The sequence below is a fragment of the Microtus oregoni genome, unplaced genomic scaffold (assembly GCF_018167655.1).
Source record: "Microtus oregoni isolate MIOR12 unplaced genomic scaffold, Mior012 000086F_ref0000336, whole genome shotgun sequence".
NCBI classification, from domain to species: domain Eukaryota; kingdom Metazoa; phylum Chordata; class Mammalia; order Rodentia; family Cricetidae; genus Microtus; species Microtus oregoni.
The window spans coordinates 5,117,366-5,137,536 of NW_024544552.1; the positions used below are offsets into that span (position 1 = coordinate 5,117,366).

A 20,171-nucleotide genomic window follows, 5' to 3' on the forward strand; every position below is an offset into this window, starting at 1 on the left:
CCAGGCGTGGTGGAGTGTGCTTGCCATCCCAGCACTGGAGAGACAGAGACAAGAAGACCCCTGGGGCTCACTGGACTGCTGTCCTGGCTAAATTGATGAGTCCCACGTATGAACAGAGAGACCCTGTCTCAAAAAACAAGGCAGGCCATCCAAAGAAGGATATTTAAGGCTGATCTCTGGCTTTCACATGCAAGCACACATATGTGCATAGACACTGACTGACACACATGAATATGCCTACAGTCATAAATAATTTATTATTTATAAATAAAATAATTATTCAGCAATATTAAGCAATAAATGATCTATGAAACCAGAAAAAAACATAGAGAAAGGAGGGAGGGATGAATAGGTGGGATTTGGGGGTGTTGAAGCTATTCTGGGTGATACATGGATACATGTCATTATCCATTTGTCAAAACCCATAGATCACCAGTGCCACAAGTGAACTCTAGGGCAAACTATGACGCTGGGCATCAATGGCATGCCATTGTAGGCTTATTGACTATAGTGCTCGGACAGCGGTTAGAAACATCTTTAACATCAGAGGAGGTTAAACTCACCTGAGAGCAGGTAGCATATGAGAAAAATTTCCTATGTTTGCTCCGTTTCTCTGTAACCTAGAACTGCTCTAAGAAGCATGTAATTAAGAAAAAATTTCTCCCCCAAGTCCGAAAGTTCTAACACTGTGATTCTATCTTGTTTACCTCTTTCTTAGACGAAGGAAAGAATTGTAACATAATGGGTTACTTTTGTTTCAAAATGGTTATATGTTTCTGGAAGGAAGCACTGTTGTTCTGATTGTGTTTTAAACTTGAATGTTATGAAACTTTAAGAATGTTGCTAAAGGTTCGTAGCAGACATTTGAGCACTCTGGGGATATTCCATGAGATCTTCTTGTCACATGACAGCTATTACTTAGTATTTAAGTAGTTTTAGCTATGACAACAGACAGACAACCTCACTTCAAATCATCCTACAGTTGAAAGTGCTATGGTTCAGGGGTTAGTAGGGGTTAGTAGGGCACAATTCTGCTTTTAACTTTGCAAACTTTTAGCAGTGAGCCCTTGTGCAACCATTTTTTGGCTTCTTTGTGCTCAAAATGTTCTTATATGGACTGGCGAGATGGCTCAACAGGTAAAGGAGCTTGTCACCAAGCCAAATCACCAGAGTTTGGTTCCCTATGGAGCCTCCATAGTGAAAGGAAAGAACTGACGCTTGCCAGTTCCCCTGACCACCACACACGAGCTATGGTCCACGCATATGCACACACTTAGACACACCCATACACACGATAAATAAATAAATGTAAAAAATGCAATGCTCGTGTCTATGAAGAGCGTTATACAAGTTCTACAGCTTCCAGTTTGGTTCTGCTAATCACTGTCTGGGACCAGCACGCACGCCCGGAGTCACATTACAGTAAAGCCTGGAGTCACAGGGCCTTTACTGTACGACTCTCATGGTCAGCCCAGTCCTATACTCTCTGAATAGCGTCCTTTCTCCCTCCACTTCAGCTAAACAGTACTCTGAAGATGCAAGCTCCAGTTTCAGATTGACCATGTAAGTCAGATCTCATTTCCTGGAATTCCAAGGAGATATATATATATATATATATATATATATATATATATATATATATTATATAATATTATTTCTGTCAGGATCATCCAGTTGAGCAAGGACAATATGTGTCTTTGGGGTTCTCTGTAAATTACTTTCTAGCGTAACCCATAAGTGAGTTTTTACTGGCTTCTTCAAACAGATTAAGGGCTTGTTATATGCCTATGACAGTTCTGATTTGTTATTGGGAAAATTCTTAGAGGGGAGCATTGAAAGCCACACTTGCTGTTTTTGAGAACATAAAAACAAACAAATCTCGATTTCTGTTCATTGGTTATGCTGCCGGATCAGGGTATCCAAGAGTCAGGTCACGTGGAAATGAGCTAAGCATTGAGTGTGCTGTTGGGAGCTCTGGGTTCAAATTCTGTTTTGTAAAAATTAGAAAAATTGAAAAAAGATACCAGTGTCTTCATGAATATAAAACATAAAGAAAGAGAGACACAGCCATTTCACCGATGGACAGAGAGGTAGACTGAGTTTTCAGAAAACATTTCTTCAGGGCTGTCCAACTTGCCATGATTACACGAATACTGTGTGAATCTATTTTATAAGAAAAAAATCAGCTTCTCGGGTGATGTCATTAATATGTTATTAGTATATGTTTAACTCTGGGGCTGGATAGATGGCTCAATTCAGTTCAGAGGGCACGAGCTCAGCTCTTAGCACCCATACGGCAGCCCACACACATATGTAACTCCAGCTCCAGGGCTTTCAATGCTTTAGTCTGGCCTCTGTGAACACCAGGGACCACACGGTGTACAAACACAACACAGGGAAACACTCATACAGATACAATAAAAAATTTTTTAAATATTTTTGAAATGTATAAATATGAAACTAGGTCCTACAGACAATTCTTGTGCTTAGAGCTCACAGGCAACCACATTGCTAAAGTAAATTTACTAGTGAAATCAAACAAAATGATTGGTAGTTTCAGTTAATAGCATGGTTCCAATGGGAGAGACGATGAGGTTCTGTCTGAGTTCATCGCTAGAGAGGAAGTTAGTGGATGGAGTTGAACAGTGTGTCCTTTTCCTTATAACTTGGGCTTATGATTTAAATATATTAATAAGTAGGCAGAGAAGGCTTGCTGGTATAGGTACATTGAACAAGTTGTCTTAGCCTCAAGGGTTTATAAATTCAGAAAACGTGGATCTCATCCAAAATGCAGTAGAAGTTCATCATTAAATATGATTTTTGAAGGGTACCTTTTGACCATTAACTTAACTGCTGTATTAATTACTCACCTTGTTTCTGTGACCAATGTCCCAGGAAAAGCATCTTAAAGAAGGAAGGGCAGATTTGGGCTCACAGTTTGTGGGATACAGTCCATCATGGCAGGAGGCAGGGTAGGCATGGTGGGGAGTGTGGCTCCAGCTCTGGGGCCGGTCACACTGGGCACAGTCAGGATGCAGAGAGAGAAGGATGCTGTCACTCTGCTTGCTCTGAACCTTTTCCCTTCTTATCCAGTCTGGGCCCCCAGTCTGCGGGATGGTGATGCCCATGCTCAGGATGGGATTTGCTCCTCAGTTAACCCTTCCTGGAAATTCTTGGAGTGGTGTGACTCGTAGGAGATTCCAAATTCAGACAAGCTGACAATTAAGATAAAGCATCGGAGCTGCTCGCTCTCTTGAAGACAAGGTTAACACTGTGGTGATATTGAAACTGGTACCAAGTGGGCATTTAACCCAATGACTAATAGAACCGGGGATGAAATCATCCCGCTTTGTGTGTTTATGCCTCAGCTCTCTGCTTATAAGCCAGCACTTGCTGGTATGTAAGATGTCAGATTCCAAATCACTCATCTGCTTGCAGGGCTGCTGTGGCTGAATAGATTAAACTGCCTCGTGCCAAGCGGTGACTCAATTTTCCCACCAATTCTTCTCTTTCCAGATTGGTTCTTGTTTTGACCTGGCTTTTGTTGGGTGTTCGTACAATTATAAACACAGATTAAAAGGTGGGCGCCAAGATTAAATGGAAGATGGCTATCTCTTGCATTTAATGTCAAATTAGAGAACCGAAAGACGTAACAGTTTTAAAGATTCCAGGAACCTTGTGGACTTCAAGAATACACTGACAAAAACCACATTATAATACTAAAGCTGGACTCTGCTGTGGCTAGCCTTTATCAACCCCGATTCAAACCAGTCAGTCATCTGGGAAACGGGAACCTCAACTGAAAAAGTCTTTGCATCGCAGTGTCTTGTAGGAATGTCTGTGCAGTATCTTCTTGATTAGTTGCTGATGTGGGAGGGCCCAGCACACTGTGGGTGCTGCCACTGTAGGGCTCCTATGCTGTATAAGAAAGCAGGATGAGCAAGCCATGGGTAGAGAACGAGCTGGAAAGCAGCATCCTTCCGTGGCCTCGGCATCAGTTCCTACCTCTAGGCTACTGCCTTGAGTTTGGCGTCCCAGTCATGGACCGTCAGCTAAGAAGTTAAGCCACCCCTTTTTGCTCACCAAGTTGCTTTTGACCAATGCTTTGTCACAGCCACAGAAGAGCAAACTAGGGCAGGCATGATACTCTGCAGAACCCTGTTTGATCTGCTTTCAGATTTCATGAATAATTATGAAGAGCCAAGTGCTGGTGTGCACTGAGGTTAAGTTAAGCATTTCACATAGAGTCTCAGTGAAAACTTATGGTATGGTGAGGTGGGGACTTTTCCTGCTTTGCCCTGGGACATAGGACCCTAAGAAAATGCCGGGTCCATGGCACAGAAGTGACTGGTCTAGAATTTGAACCCGTACTTTTATCATTGCATTCTGCAAGTTTTGTCAACTGCTCATTCTCTGTATATCCCCATTATATGCCGTGAGTCCTATTTATTGTTGTTGGTTTTCTGAGACGGGATTTCTCTGTGTAGCCTTGGCTGTCCTGGAACTCACTCCATAGACCAGGCTGGCCTTGAATTCACAGAGCCTCTTCTTCCTGAGTGCTGGGTTTAAAGGCTTCTGCCACCACTGCCTGGCCACTGTGAGTCTTTTATTGCAAGTATACATGATGACTTTGTGTGTGTGTGCATGCCTGTTCATGTGTGTGCATGTATGTGGATGGCAGAGGTTAGCATTAGGTGTCCCTCTCCAAGAGCAATTAGAGGTGATTCTGAAGCATATTGAAGTTTGAAAACCAGATAAAAGACTGGCCCAGTTTTAAAAAAAGCAAAGCATATTTGGGGTTAATTCAAACGCAGTTGTGCTAGGGAATGGAGAGGTGGCTTGTCCAATAATGTGTTTGCCACATAAGCAGGACCTGAGTTCAAAATCCAGGAGCCACATAAAAAGGTCAAGTTTACTGGTGTGCACTTGTCCTCCCAGTGCTGGGATGGAGGAGACTGGTGCAGTCCTGGTACTCACTGGCTAGCCCACTTCACCCATCCTAGACTCCTGGCCCTGGAGCACAGCGAGAAGCTGGTAGGGAAGAGGCTGGCAGCTCAGCTCTATCTTTTTGAAAATTGCTGGCATTCTCTGGATCCGCTAAGATGACATAGAATAGGTTTTCTCATTATTTTCAAAATTTAAGGTCAGTTTAACTAGAAAGATCTGTTACAAATGCCTCTGTATCCTCAAAAGCAGTTAGTTTTCCCACTTCTTGCCTTGAAGTTTTATAGGCTTAAACTTGTCTGCTTAACTTATAATCATGAGATGAATATGGCCCTGGTTTCTCCGTAGCTTTTGGTTCCTGTCCTGGAACTAGCTCTTATAGACCAGGCTGGCCTCCAACTCACAGAGATCCGCCTGCTTCTGCCTCCCGAGTGCTGGGATTAAAGGTGTGTGCCACCACCGTCCAGCCATGAATATGGATTCTTTTATTCAACAAGAGAAATTTCTGAGTACTTGCTAAGCACACTTAGCGATGCCTGATGTTTTCCCTTCCCAAGCTTCCTATGAGTGAGGAGAAGCAAGAATCCAGTCAAAGAGCAAGATGTACAGACGTAGGGTTCCGTAGCCATGAGAATAGGAGCGGGTGAGGTGCTTGCTCTGCTTCAGGACTGGTGGTGGAGCAGGAAGGTAAGAACCAGAAGGAATCTGGGAGACAGAGGCACAGAGCTGAACACTCTCGCTGCATGAGGGTGGCAGGGGTGGATGAGCCCAGGGTGATGGGGAACTTGCTGGGGGAGCATGGATTGCACTGTGCTACACAGTTAGGACTTAGGACATCAGCAAGAGACACCAGTTGCTGCAGAGACTTGAGCATTTCACTTCTCCGAAAGTAAACGCGATGTTGCATTACTTAGGAAGGTTAACAGGATAGCATCTTGTAAGGAGAATTGAAGGGGAGGAGGAGTCAGGTGGGGACAGTCATTAGCAAGCTTCTTTCAGAGGTCCAGGCGTGACTGTAAGTCCAGAGGTTTTAGATCAGGATGGTGAAAAGCAAGAGCAGATGTGGAAGGACCTGGCATGACAGAGTCTCTACTAACAGAGAACAGAAGTAGAAGGAAACTCACAATAGCTGGTGTTGAGGATGTGGGAACCTGTGGCTGGGGTTGAGTGTCTTTAGCCAGATGACAGTGGGTGTGGCCATCTCACTCTTTGCTGCTGGCAGTGCACACGGCTCTGAGACAGATGGTGACCACTGCTTCTCTTTACTTCGCTTGTGTCTCCTGGCTTCCCTGCTAGGTCCCTACCAAGAAGACCACTTCATGGAGATGTTTTGTTTGGGAATTCTTGATAATGAGACTTTGATTAAGTTTTTCAAAGTGCAGCCTTTGGAAATTTGACTCAAGTTAGTAGATAAAGCAGCGGGGAAAATGAGAGTCCCATGGTCAAGTGAATTTGGAAACTACTGTAGAGAATCATATAGGTTTCTTTCTTTTCATATGATAGCAAAAGCGTTGCCATGGGGCCAGGGAGATGACTCAGTTGGTATTGTGCTGATGTGCAAGCATGGGGATCTGGGCTTGGATCCCTAACAGCCACATGAAGAGCATCATGGTGGCAGATGCCTATACTATCAGCACTGGGGAGGCAGAGACAGAATCCTTGGAGCTTGTTGGTCAGCTAGTCTCCCACATCAGTGAGTTCCAAACTCAATGACTATCTCAAAAACAGACAACCAATACTGACCTCTGACTTCTACATGCACCTACACGCACATGAATGCATCCACACACAGAGAAACACTTACAATATACCTAGACCCTCCCCCACAGAGTGTTATTTATCATAGAGACGGTAGATGGTAGCACAAGCTAGTGAGCCACGAGCTCTTTTGGGAAGGAACACTTCAAGGGAAGAGGAAAACAGAACATACTTTCGGAGATATTAGGCACTGGAGAGTACATCTTAGAAATAGGCCTCTGTGGTGGTTTGAAAGAAAATGCCACCTCCCCACACCAATGATTGGCACTATTAGGAGGTGTAGCCTTGTTGGAGTAGGTCTGGCCTTGTAGGAAGATGTGTGTCACTGTGGGGGCAAGCTTTGAAGTCTCCTTTGATCAAGCTACCCCCAGTGAGACAGACCACTTCCTATTGCCTGTCAGTCAAGATGTATGACTCTCAATTCCGTCTCCAGTACCACCTTGTCGCACCATGACGATAATGGACTGACCCTCTAAAACTGTAAGCCACCAAATTGGTTTTCTTTAGGAAAGTTGCTGTGGTCATGGTGTCTCTTCACAGAAACAGAAACCCTAACTAAGACAGCCTCTTACACCAGGCATTTGTAGTGTAAAGGAAAGAAACAAGAGGCTGGGATTTGGATCTGGAATCTACAGGCAGTCTGCGGCAAGTCAGTGGGCTCCTCTCAACCTCTCAAATCCTGGTTTCCGTAGGTTTTTTTCTCTTATATTGGATGAATCATCAAGGTCCTTTCAAGTCCAGAAATCTGAGGTGATGGGTATGTGCAGCAGAGGGAAGAGAACTGAGACTTTTCTTCTCCATAATAACTGGAGGTGGAAACAGGAAGGGGAGGAACAATGATAATAAGATGTGGGTGGAGCCCTTGAGCTGATTGTCTGCTCAGGGCCGGCATTGCTGACTTCCCAGTTGCTCACTCTCTCAGATCTTCTGAGCTGTTGGATAATAAATTAGCCTTCTGGGTTTGAGGTTCATCTGCAAAAATAAGGAAGTTGGATTGGGTCAGAGGACACATGGGTATTATTCTTTCCCTACTGACCCAGGTCAAGTGGACCCCAAGACTGTTTTACCTTCTGAGACGGTCTCACCCACTTCCATGTCTGTTCCTGCCTTAGGTGGTTGATTAATCCATTTATGGACAGCATCACACTCACCTGAATGTCAGGCTCAATTTTCTGCCTCTCTACAGGCAAGATCTATTTTTTTTTGTCTCCATGAGAAACAAAATTCTTTATTTTCAGTCTCTCTTTATGAACAGAATACTTCCTTTAGTTTTCCCAGCTTCAGAAAAGGAAAGAAGGGAAGAAAGAAAGAAAGAAAGAAAGAAAGGTTTCTGATCTCAGGCTTCTTAGATTTCATCCTCCCATTAGTTTTATAGTGGTTTAATTTTCAATTATTTTATTATTATTACTATTACTAATATTATTATTATTATTATTGTGTGTGTGTATAAGTGTTGCTCATGTGCCATGTTGTTTCATCAAACTGCATGTGTGAGGTCACAGGATGTCTGTACTAGCTGGTTTTGTGTGTTAACTTGATACAAGCTTGATTTACCAGAGAGGAAGGAACCTCAGTTGAGGAAACGCCTCCATGAGATCAGCTGTAAGGTGTTCTTTCTCAGTAAAGGACCAGTGGGAGAGGGCTCAGCTGTTGGTGGGTGGTGCCATACCTAGATGGATGGTCCTGGGTTCTGTAAGAAACCAGGCTGGGCAAGTCATGGAAAACAAGCCAGGAAGCAGCACCCTCTATGGCCTCCAGGTTCCAGTCCTGCTTGAGTTCCTGTTCTGACTTCCTCCAATGATGGACTATAATCTAGAAGCTTGATCCAAATGAACCCTTTCTGCCCAACTTGCTTTTTGTTCATATTTCACTGCAGCAATAGAGCTAAGACAGCATCACACTGATGATGTGTGCAGAGATGAACATCTGGGGCATTCAGTGTACACCCAGTTAACTGGAGGAGTTGGTGCTTCCTTAGCTTCTATATCAGGGAGGTTGTGAGCCAACAACTATTCAGAACAGATAACCAGTTACATCTAAGGCAGAGGATGGTAGTCTGAGGTACACGTGAGATTTATCACATGGGATGCCGTATGGGATCACTTCGAGTCCTTGAGTCTCATTCGGAGATCCATGTGATAGTTATTTTCATGACAGTGCCAAGATGTCTTTTGCTTTCTCCTCCCTCATTCTCCTGTGAGTACATGGAGGAGCTTTCCAGAGGTTAACTGACACGTGATAATGCACCAAATTGAATCCAGAAGCAGATATGATAATCCAGCTCTTTTTGGAGAGGTCAGATGTTTGGGATCTCAAAGCATGTAAAATGATGTCGTTCTTCTCACAGACTTTCCTGGGAAAATTTGTTTCTCACAGCAATTCATATTTATGTTAGCATAATTGTCATCAAGGAATATATAATAAAGTTAGAATGTTCTGTTTTAATTTAAAAATCAGTCAATATCAGGAGATAGAAGTGAAACTCCCTTGAGGTTCCCTGGGACGTGCCCAATTCCATCAGAGAGCCTCAGCTGCTTGGAAGCTTTGCTGTGTACTGCGGATGGGGATGCTAAGGAGGAGCAAAATGAAACAAAATATTGTAATAAAATATTGCTTTTCCTCTCCTTCTTTTCATCAAGGGAAATCTACAAGTGGCCTGACATCCGATGCTCTAGAAAGTTCCGGGCTTGTTGCTTGGATTCTCTTAAGAAGCTGAAATAACTGAAGAGGAGCGGGGGCCTTCTGTTTTGGAGGGTTCTGTCCAACAGAGGATGTTCTACACCCATTGACGTGAGTAGTCTGTCATTGTAGTTCTGTTGCCACATGATAATGGAAGTAGCCACAATCTGGGTGTGGCTCACATGGACTAGCCCGTCCTAGTACTCAAGGGAGTGTTAGATTCCTGGGTGTGTTTTCTAATATTACAATCGCATCACTTCTTATGAGTTGTTTTCTTTCAACAGTAATTTGAAGTGACTTATAGAAAAACAATACTCAGAACCGCCCCAACCGGGATCTAGAGCAGTAATCTGTAAAATAGTTTTAGAGGAATACATAACTGCAAATGTCTACCTCAGAGCCAGGGAAAATTTGTATACTGAGCCAAGACTCGAGGCAGAAAGAGAAGCATGCTTACACTGTAGAGATTTTAGCAGGAGTTTCCTCATGTGTCAAGGAAGTCTGTCAGAGGTAACGTCTGGTCTCTGTGAATCTTCTCACCTCACCCTTTGGGCAGGTCAGATCTTACCGCAGAACCTAGCACTCTGGCAGCTTCATGGATCTGAGACCTTTCTGTTATAGAGCTCACTGATAACAGAAGCTTGTCTCCTTCATGGCATGAAGGTCCATATGTTTAGGACCTTGCTCAGGGGCTGGTTAATGGAGGCTGCTCTTTGAAGACTTGTTACCTTGACAATCCTGGTCTTGAGCCCTCCCTACCCTGGAGCTCACTGATCTCAGATGCCCCAGCTGCTTCATACCTGTATCTTTGCCTGGCACTTGAAGGCTTTTCAGTGAGGATTCCTGGCTTGCCTTAGACTTGCCTGTGTCCAGTACTGTTTCTGGAATGTTTTGAGTATGTGAATGACTGAGCGCATTGTGTAGGACTGGGAAGCAAATGATTCCTGGAGACAGGGAAAATTCAGTGTTTTTTTTCCCTCTTAGGAGATTTCCATTTTGTCACAGGAATTCTTGACTATTTACAATTTTCTGTTTCTGACCAAGCGAACTCCTCCCTCCTTGTGGTGATAAGCCATAGTTTAAAGAACTCTTTCCCCAGACTGTCTTATCAGTCTCCCTCCTGCTCTCCTTTCTTTTCTTCCTTCCTTTGAGAAACTCTGAACCAAAGCCTTCACAGTTCATATTTCAGAGTGAATAATTCATGGCTATGCTTAGTCACTAATCAGAAGTTATTGCAGGTTTTCCCTGTTCCCTTAGATTTTCAAGCATTATTTATCTACGAATCATCCTTTTCTACTTTTGAGAGGCTATCATTGTGGTCTTATTTCCTCTACTATCCATCTGAAATAACTATTTCCAGAATCCATTATTTCAATATGGAAGTCATGGACTAAATATAGCCCTGCCACTTAAAGCTTGGTTTGTCGTCCCCCCAACCCTTACTCTTTCACAGTGATGCACTGGGAGTTATCGGAAGTATGCTGGTTCCTTCAGGCACCAGCCCTTTCTTTGTCACCAGTTCAAGTTCTTTTGAGCTACCAGAAACAACAGAAGAGCTAGTGGGTAGGGGGTGGATAGTGGAGGGAGACAGTGGGCAAATTAGAATCAGGAGAAAGGGCAGAGAAAATGGGAGACGTGGGGGGAAAGTGAGCAGACAGAGAAAGAGAGAGAAGAGAGAGGCGAGGTGAGAGGAAGACACGGTGGCCAATTATACCTACATTCTATATACATTTCAAACACCCAGGGTCTGGAGCAATTGACATTGTCTCCCTGAGAGTGCTAATGTCCACTAGGGACCCACTGACAGCTCTTCTTCCTGCCTGTTTCTGTATGGATGCCGACTATTTGGTCATTTTACTAATAATGGCGCAGGAAACTGACCCTTGTTAAGCTCCAAGCAGACTGACACAGTTGCATCATCTCTGGTTGAGAATTCTGCCAACAAGAATTTCTCCTTGAATTTTCAACTGCAGCTTGATTTTTCCTGCATGACTTAGAAGCTCTTTCCCATCACAGAGACCTAGGTACGGTCTGTTTCCATTTCATTCATCTGTGACGGGAGACAGGGGTCCCATGTATCTTGTAGGACATGAAGACATGTCCTGGGGTGTTGGAAGTGCGAATGGCTGAAGGTTGAATAGAAACAAACCTGGGAGCCATCTGCAGGCTACTGTGTAAATTGTGGCTGAGATAAAACACTGTGGTTATGCGGATGAAGATCCATGTCAGGATGATCTCAGAAAAGGTGGGGTTGGGAGAAGTAGCTAACTAGAGGATCCACAGCTGTCATAAGCATACCACCAGAGAGTGAGGGGACCCCTAGAAATGGAGGAAAGCTAATTCGTCAGAGGCAAATGGAGGTAAAACACTCCCAGGTTTAGGCATTTCTGATACACAGCTCCAGCAATGCTCCGAAAAGTGTCAGCTCAGGACGGATGTCAGCAACTGGTGGGCTGGAGGTCAGTAAGCAATTTGTTGTGAAGATTCACGAACTTTGGATGATATTTTTTTTTTTTTTTTTTTTAATTTTTCGAGACAGGGTTTCTCCGTAGCTTTTGGTTCCTGTCCTGGAACTAGCTCTTGTAGACCAGGCTGGCCTCAAACTCACAGAGATCCGCCTGCCTCTGCCTCCCGAGTGCTGGGATTAAAGGCGTGCGCCACCACCGCCCGGCTGGATGATATTTTTACTCAGTAAAATGGGAATGTTTATTGGGCATCTGCGATGTTCTAGGAATAGTGGAAGTAGTTGGAAGAGGAAGACAATGAACTATGTACCTAAGAGACATCCCCAGATAAGTTATTCAATGGCAGAAAGGGAGAGAGAGACAGAGACAGAGACAGACTATATCTACTCAAGAGGATGGCGAAGGTAGAAAGAAGGCCACAGCGGTACCTCTTTCTGAAATATACTAGAAGAAATGCCCTGCACTTGAAAGGCACAGAGCTTGAGCCAAACCTTGGAGCTAGGGAGGGATTCAACATGTAGAAGGGAGAGCACGGTCAGTTGTTATTGTTGGAGCTGACTTAGGCCGCAAGGACCCAGAGAGACCTGGCTGGGCACGTGAGCTGGAGAAGAGAGGAAATAGCGGACTACTTGGAGCAGAGGGTGGGTGGAGGAGTGGTGGATAAGGTTGCAAAGAAGAGCAGCTGCCAGGAGGAGCAGAACCCTGACTGGCTGGGATAGGACATCTGGATGCCATCTTGGGGACCCAGCATTTGTACTGTCCCTGCTCTGGGTGTGTGTGTGGGGGGGGGGGGCTGGGGCAGTGACTTTACTTCTAGAGATGTTTATTCCTGGTGTCTGTCTTGTTGAGTGAGGGTAGTCCTGAGTGACGTTTGAGATATCATAAAAATAAACTTGGGGGGAAATACTATCCTTTGGGCCCGACACTGTAAATGCAAGCATACTTCGAGCTAGTGTTTTCTAAGATTTCAAATCTGCTAGCTTTGATTTGATATTTATTTTGAATCAGCTATAAACTCTATTGCTCTCTGAGTGGAATGTGGACTGCTAGCAAGAAATCGTATTTTCATAGTTTCAGCTCTCAAAGTCTTACACCTTTTCATATCATATTGAATATTTTAGCCCCAGCTATGGATTGTGGGGAATAACATTAAGCATTCCACATTGGCAATGGCCACTGAATTACTACTGAAGCTAGTCTGAATCCCTGCTTTCCAGTGCACAGGGCACAGAGTTTCAGAAGAAACTCTGAGAAGTATGCTTGAACTCGGTGGATAAAAACATCTGCCACACATGTTTGATAACCTCGGTTTGATCCTCAGAAGCCCCAGTGGAAGGAGAGAACTGACTTCCAAAAGCTGCCCCTTAATTTCCACATATGTGCAGAGACACATGTATGCTAAGTCATGCGTGTGTGTGTGCACACCCCACCCCACCACACACGAATACAAAGGAAGAAACAGTCCTTGTACGGGCTGGTTGTCGCCTGTTTTCCATCGCAAAGGCAGTGCTAGTCCCAGCCCACTTCTGGTCCGGCCTTTGGGCAGCCAGATTCAGATGTTTCCTTCTTTAAATTTCCCAGGAAGAATTGCGCCACCTGTGTCTTCTCTGGGGTTTTTGGATTGTGAGACGATGGTACCCACACTTCCTGGAATAGCTGCTTGTGTGCGCCAAGTGTATGAGACTTACACAATGATAGAAGGCAGGGTTTAGGGCCAGGAACAGCAGAAGCTTGAACCAGGCATCTGTTCCACAGACACAATGAAGTCCGGAGGTTGTGGGAGGCGGAGGCGGAAGGGCTCCACAGAGTCACTTGAGGATGTGGGCACTCTGCTCCGATCTGCAAGTCTTGAGTATTCGTCCTAACCCGGCTTTTCTTCTAGAACAGAATTTCAAAGGAGGTAGGCATAGGAGGAGGCAGGATTACCTGGAGCCCAAGAGGTTCAGCGTGTTGGATTCTGTGGCAATCTGCTATAACCCTGGGGCTTTAAATTCCTTTTTTCTCTGTCTACATAGCATACCATACAAATTATGTTATAAGAAGGTGAACTAGGCATGAGTGGAGAGCCCCCTTTCTTCCTCAGGTGTAGAATCCAACTCATATCTGAGAGACTGTAGGCATGAACTAAAACTTCTTGCATGGAAAACCACCTGACCTCTTCCAGGAAGCCCTCAGGGACTTCCTTAAGGAACTTGACATTCCTTATATCTGGAAGACCTCATCCTACAGATCCTATAGTGTTTCATGTTGTGGCTTACTCATCTAAAAGCATATGATTTTTGTTTTTCATGAAACCACTGCAAAATATTAGACCTTTGTTCCCATGTAGGTGACAAGGAATTGGTGTCCCTGAGAGGCACTGTGAGATGTTATCAGTTTTGCTGTAGGGAGACTTGATTTCAAGACAATGTGTAAGAAAGACCAAAGGGAAGGTAGCTAGGAGCTTCAGGTGCCTGAATGGTGCCCAGTGAGAGAGCGAGGGGGCTTGCAGCCAAACAATGCCAATCAGAAGAGAGAGAAAGGGGCCTTGGCTGCTCTGGAGGGTGGTGACTCCAGATGTATCAGCTCTGGGATGGACAGAGGCCAGCCTCCTGTGGCTCCAGAACGAGACAGTGATTGCACCCAAGGGTAGATAGTGCGGAAACCAGAAGCTATGAGGATCAGGAAAGCACCATTACTCTTTTTTGTTGCAAAACTGTAGTTTTCAAAGCCTTAGGCAAGGATGCGGAAGCCTCAGGATGAACACTTGGGCACTGTGCTGGTAAATTTGCAGTGGAATTCCCCTCCATAAATCCTAGAGGCTGGCATGGCCTCTGAGAATAGAAAGGTGATGTAATAATACTGATGGGAAGACAGAAGAACACGGGGATGCAAAGAACAGCCAAGGAGTGAGAGAGAAAGCTAACTCAGCCACCCCTCCCCCACAAGGAGCTAGTTTTATGGAGATTTCTTTCTTTACATAGGGACTATTTATTAATTAATAAAAGACTGTTAAAATAGAAGCTACTTTCATTCAATAAATGCTCTAATTCTTTCCAGTCCTGGAATTTTATATTTTAATGTATTAAATGATAAAAAGTGTAAATCAACCAGAAAAGATATACGAACGACCTTAAAAAGTGTCCATACTGTGTGATTAAAAAATTTTAGTTTTATGAATGCATTAAGAAAGCACTCTTGTAGAAGAAAGCTTTATACATAAAGACACTTATTACAACATTTATAAATTGTAATATAAATTATAAATTTATAAAATGTATAAAAAGGAATAATATAAATTACCAATTTTGAGTTGTGTAAGTTGTGTGTGTGTGTGTGTGTGAGAGAGAGAGAGAGACCTTTCAATGATAGTCCCTCTGAGTGTGAGATAATACAAGATTCTTGTCGTTTTATATGACATAAAATAGAAACAATAAAGTTATATAAAAAGTACAAAATCAAGGCATAGACTTCTCCAAATGCTAGTGTTCTTTGCTTTCCTACTGCTATAATGAAACATCATGACCAAAAGCAACTTGGGGAGGAAAGGATTTATTAAGCCTACAGGTTAGAGTCCATCACTGCGGGAGCCAGGGCAGGCGCTCAAGGAAGGAACCTGGAGGCAGCCACTAAAGCAGAAGCCATGGAGGAACACTGCTTCCTGTTTTCTTCCAAGGCTCATGTTCGGATACCATTTTTAGACCTCATAGAACCACCTTCTCTGGTCCTCAGGGGCACTGATCACAATATGCTGGGCTTCTTCAACATCGATTAGCATTCAAGAAAATGCCCCACAGACATGCCATAGGTCAATGGGATGGAGGCAGTTTCTCCCCCGAGGTTCCTTCTTGGGTGTGTCAAGTTGAGAATCAAGATTAGCCATCATGGTTAAGTGTGACGAAGACTAGGGATGCATCTTTGGTTCTTTATGTAGTTAAACTATCATAAATGTGCATAAATTAGTTTTATATGAGAAAAGGAAGTAAAAGGACCGCATAACCTTATGTAACTTTTGAAGACAGGAAGATGTGATTCAAGTGTCCTTTCTCTTCCTAGAGAGAATACACAAAATCCTAGGGAATTTTTCTCCTTTTCTTTGTATTCTGAGAACTTTTTCTTTTTAGAGATCTTCTGAAAGATCTTCCTTGCTCAAAGTTAAATTCTTTCCACAAATCTATCCAATCCTAGCCAAACAGAGACGACAACAATAACAACAAAAACAGCACAAAATGCAGGGTTTCTATTTGGGCTCTGCTTAAGCCTATGGAGCGTTCTGTGCCTTCCGAGGAAAACCAGGCACACATTCCTTGGCCCGATGTCCACAGTCTTCAGAACTGAATTCCAGCTGGTCCTTCCAGTGTCAACCCCCTCAGTTCCCTCCATGCATTTTCTTCAAAGCTCTTTCAGATTCGCTCTTTCGACTGTGCCCTGCTTCCCATATTGGAACTTGCCTTTGTTCTTGGGGGCCACACATCCCCAGGACATGTGTTAAGCACAGCAAAGTGATCCATTACTAATTTCAGCATGACCAGATTGGCTCAGCCGTGTGGTCCTGGCAGGTCAGTTCCTTCTCAGATCACGCACAGTGTACCTGAGGGAGTCTGAGGAGAGTCTCCAAGATTCTCAACAGTTCTGGAGCTTTGTGACCCCTATTTCTCCCTATGCCCCTTTCCCATCTGTGCCTCCTCACAGGCTATGGCTGTGCCTGAAGCGGCCTTTCTCTTCCACCTCTCAAATGCTACACTTCCTGTGTCGTGTTCTATTTCCTTCTTGTTCTAGTCCCAGTGGTTTCAATTAACAGTGGCCATGCATAACATCTTGGCCACTCACATACACTGTTTTTTTTTAATCAAAATCACAGCACATGCCAAGAGTATAACAGACAATATAATTTGAATAAGAATTCAACATCATGGGGTGAGTGGACCTAATTGAATGGTCTCTAGGACAGTGAGGCAACATCCCTAAATCTTATGCGAATTGCTTAAGTATAGAGATCTTTTCTTGTTTGCCTTTCTGGAACCAAGTACAATCGATGCAAAACACATGGCAGGCATTCCTTAAGTATTTGTAAGATGGATGAACGGACAGCAGACAAAGGATGAGCGACTTTGATGGCAACAGGGGTAGTGTGGAATACGGAAAGGGTTCCGCACCACAGTGGAGTGGGTGATGGGTCATTGCTCTGATTAGCTAGTATAAATCTTAACCACTGCAAGGTTAGTTCTTTCAGTTGTTTAAAAGTGTATGCATTTGTGTGTGCACAGAGGAGGAGACTTAGCGGGTAAGAATGCTTCCCTTCTGGTGGTGCGTACTTGGGAAGCCCAGACACTCCTACTCTGGAGGCCCAGGAGGAGGAGGATCTCAAGTTTAAGGCCCGAGTGGGCTGCAGAGTGAGTACAAGACCAGGCTGGGACAGACTCGTGAACTCCTTCCTCATAATAAAAAGTAAAAGGAAGACCAGGGAGCTAGGTCGATGGTAGAGTATTTGTCTAGCTTGCATGGCACCCTGGGTTAATCCCCAATGCGGTTAAAGCAGTCTTGCCTTTAGGAGACTGGTGTATCAGCTGGCACGTGGTTGCAGCTGGAGAACTGGTACTTCGGTAGCATTTTACTTCCTTTAGGTTTTTTCCAGGGGGTGGCAATGTTTAAAGACACCCAAATCCCTGTTACACTAACCTTAGCCCACCTCTTAAAAAACACAATGCGAAGTAACATTCCTTTTCCTAGCCCTCTTCTCTACCACTGCAGAGGTGGCTGCTTGCCTTAACCTTACAGTTCCCAGCATATCCCCGAAGGTACATAGATTATAGCTTTGTGTACTTATGCTATTTTAAAAACAAAAACTTCTCTGTCTCTGTTTCCCTCTCCAAATCAACAATTGTTTGAATGAAGACAAAATTGCTTACTGTTAGAGTGTACCATGATCTATCCCCTGTCGCTATCTAGGAGTGTTTGGTGGTTACAAACGTAGTCCTGTGATCCTCTTACACTTGTGCGTTTGCAAACCTTGGGGTAGAGCTTGCTTTGTTAACAAAGTGACTGAGCACTGGCTAGTCTCTTGACTCAAACACTATAAGAAAGAAGGACAGAGATCGTTACTCCATTTACAGGGGAAGAAAATCAAGTAAAAGTGACAGGATGGGGGGGGTGGAGGGTGGAGTGGCCTCCTGGAGACACACACAGGTACATGGCCAGACTGTGTCAGACCCCAGGTTTCCTGAAGATTTGAACAGTGTCTCAGAGCTCCTTTGGTATTCCTTCAATAAAACCATGAAGGGTTTTATTGAATAAATCCAAAATGATGAAGAGAGGGCCAATGAGCAGGCTCTTGCATTGTTATGTTTTTTAAAAAATAATACACACAAAACCCCCAAATCTCAAGTCCAAATACATTTGAAAGGTATAGTTGGAGCAGTGGTGAGAGATGGACCAGTGTGGGATGACTGGGCTTTCAATTATGGCTGTCTCTTTTGCAGTTCTCCAATTGGTAGCCCAAAGGTGAGCATGGCTTAGATTGCATAGGTGTAGCAGGAGAATGTCAAAGGATGCCCATGCCAAAAATGGCACAACTCCCATCTGCAAGGGAAGTGTCTAGGGTGGGCCTGTAGGCATCTGGCTAGGGTCAGCTTTAACTGGTACTTTCCTCAATTCTCTACCAGAAATTCCAGTTTCATTATTAAAATTCACAGATGCGATCAGTAGTCGCTCACCTGAGACCAAGCATGATCATTCAGAGGTCAAGGGCACGGGAGGGAGGCTGGTTATTGTGGACAATATTGTGGATCTTAGGGAGACAGGGATGGGATTGGGGACAAGTGGTGGGTGACTCATGTGCCTTGGGTACAGGCCTAAAAATGCCAAAGTCAAAATTCAGAAATCCAGAAAAACACTACCTTAATTCAATATTTAGTGAATCAATTGGTGACTAATAATTCAAGGCCAAAAGCCCGTTACAAAGTTTTACGGACAAGCCACCCAAAATGAAGGTTCAGTAGCAGGAAGATCCAAGCTTAGTCTTTGATTTTTAAAATGCCGAGTAAGGCCCCATGAATGTCAGACACATGAAACCTTAGCCTGTGACTGATGCAGAAATAATTCTGAAGGAAATAAAAAAAAAAGAAAGAAAAAAGAAGCCAATGGATTAGATTATTTCTATTAGCTGTCTAGGGATTCTCTAACAAGTTACTGGAAAACTGAGCATTAAGGAAGCAGAAACTCACAGCCTCACAGTTCTGGAGAAAACACAAAACCAAGATGTGAGCAGAGCCAAGGTTGCTCTGGAGGGGGCAGAGAGGTACCCAGGGTGCCCTGGAGGGGGCAGAGAGGTACCCAGGGTGCCCTGGAGTGTCCAGTGAGGTACCCAGGGTGCCCTGGAGGGTCCAGTGAGGTACCCAGGGTGCCCTGGAGGGTCCAGTGAGGTACCCAGGGTGCCCTGGAGGGTCCAGTGAGGTACCCAGGGTGCCCTGGAGGGTCCAGTGAGGTACCCAGGGTGCCCTGGAGGGTCCAGGGAGGTACCCAGGGTGCCCTGGAGGGTCCAGGGAGGTACCCAGGGTGCCCTGGAGGGTCCAGGGAGTTAGCCCATCTTCACTTTCAGGCTTCTCAGGGCTCCTGCACCCATCCAGTCTTCCCTGTGTGTTCACCCAGCCTCCTCCCTGTGTTTGCCTGTTTTCTTTTGTAAACATCCATTGGATAGTGTCTCCTTCAGAAGGCGAATCTTCAGAACGCCTGTGAAGACCCCATTTCCAAACAAGGTCCTATTTGTAGGCAGAGTCAAGACTTGAAGAAATCTTTCTTGAGGTGGAGGACACACTTCAACCATGTCACTGTTAGAAGAGGGGCTTTCACTTCATGTAGAAACACGTGCTTTCAGGAGTGGTACTGGATTGGGGAACAGACCTTTCATAATTTAAATCTCTGGGGAAATGCAGGGCAGGTCCATTGGGTGCTCACATCACAGTCTTGATAATGGATGCGGATAGGCACAGGATTTTATGAGCAGTACTGAATGTAAGTACTCAGCCGATAACCGTCAGGGCGTGTTTGTGCTATATTAGGATTTACCCTGTTAAAACTCTGTTCTCATACAAGCAACTTACTAAATCGTTTCTAGTATTACCAAGTGTAATAAATTTCAGATTTTTTTCATGAAAATTAACCATTTGGGGGGGGATGTCCTTTGGAAAGTCTGGTACCCTGCCTTTTAATTCACTACATGTGGCCATTGCACCGGGAGGCTGGCTAAAGTGTCTAGAAACAGTTTGCTTTCTTAAAATGTTTCAAGTCCTTCCTGTAGCCTCGTTTTTATAAATTATTTGCTCTGTAAAAATTTTTATAGTGGAAAGG

At 44.3% G+C, this 20,171-nt stretch overlaps 1 protein-coding gene across 2 annotated transcripts in view; it reads left to right on the forward strand.

Annotated features, from left to right (window-relative positions):
• LOC121442032 (discoidin domain-containing receptor 2) overlaps positions 1-20,171 on the forward strand; it is a 120,684-nt gene that overhangs the window by 11,713 nt on the left and 88,800 nt on the right. For both annotated transcript variants that reach the window (XM_041643472.1, XM_041643471.1), the window contains exon 2: positions 9,342-9,492. The gene's annotated coding sequence lies outside the window, so the exon portion shown is untranslated. The remainder of the gene's footprint in view (positions 1-9,341; positions 9,493-20,171) is intronic.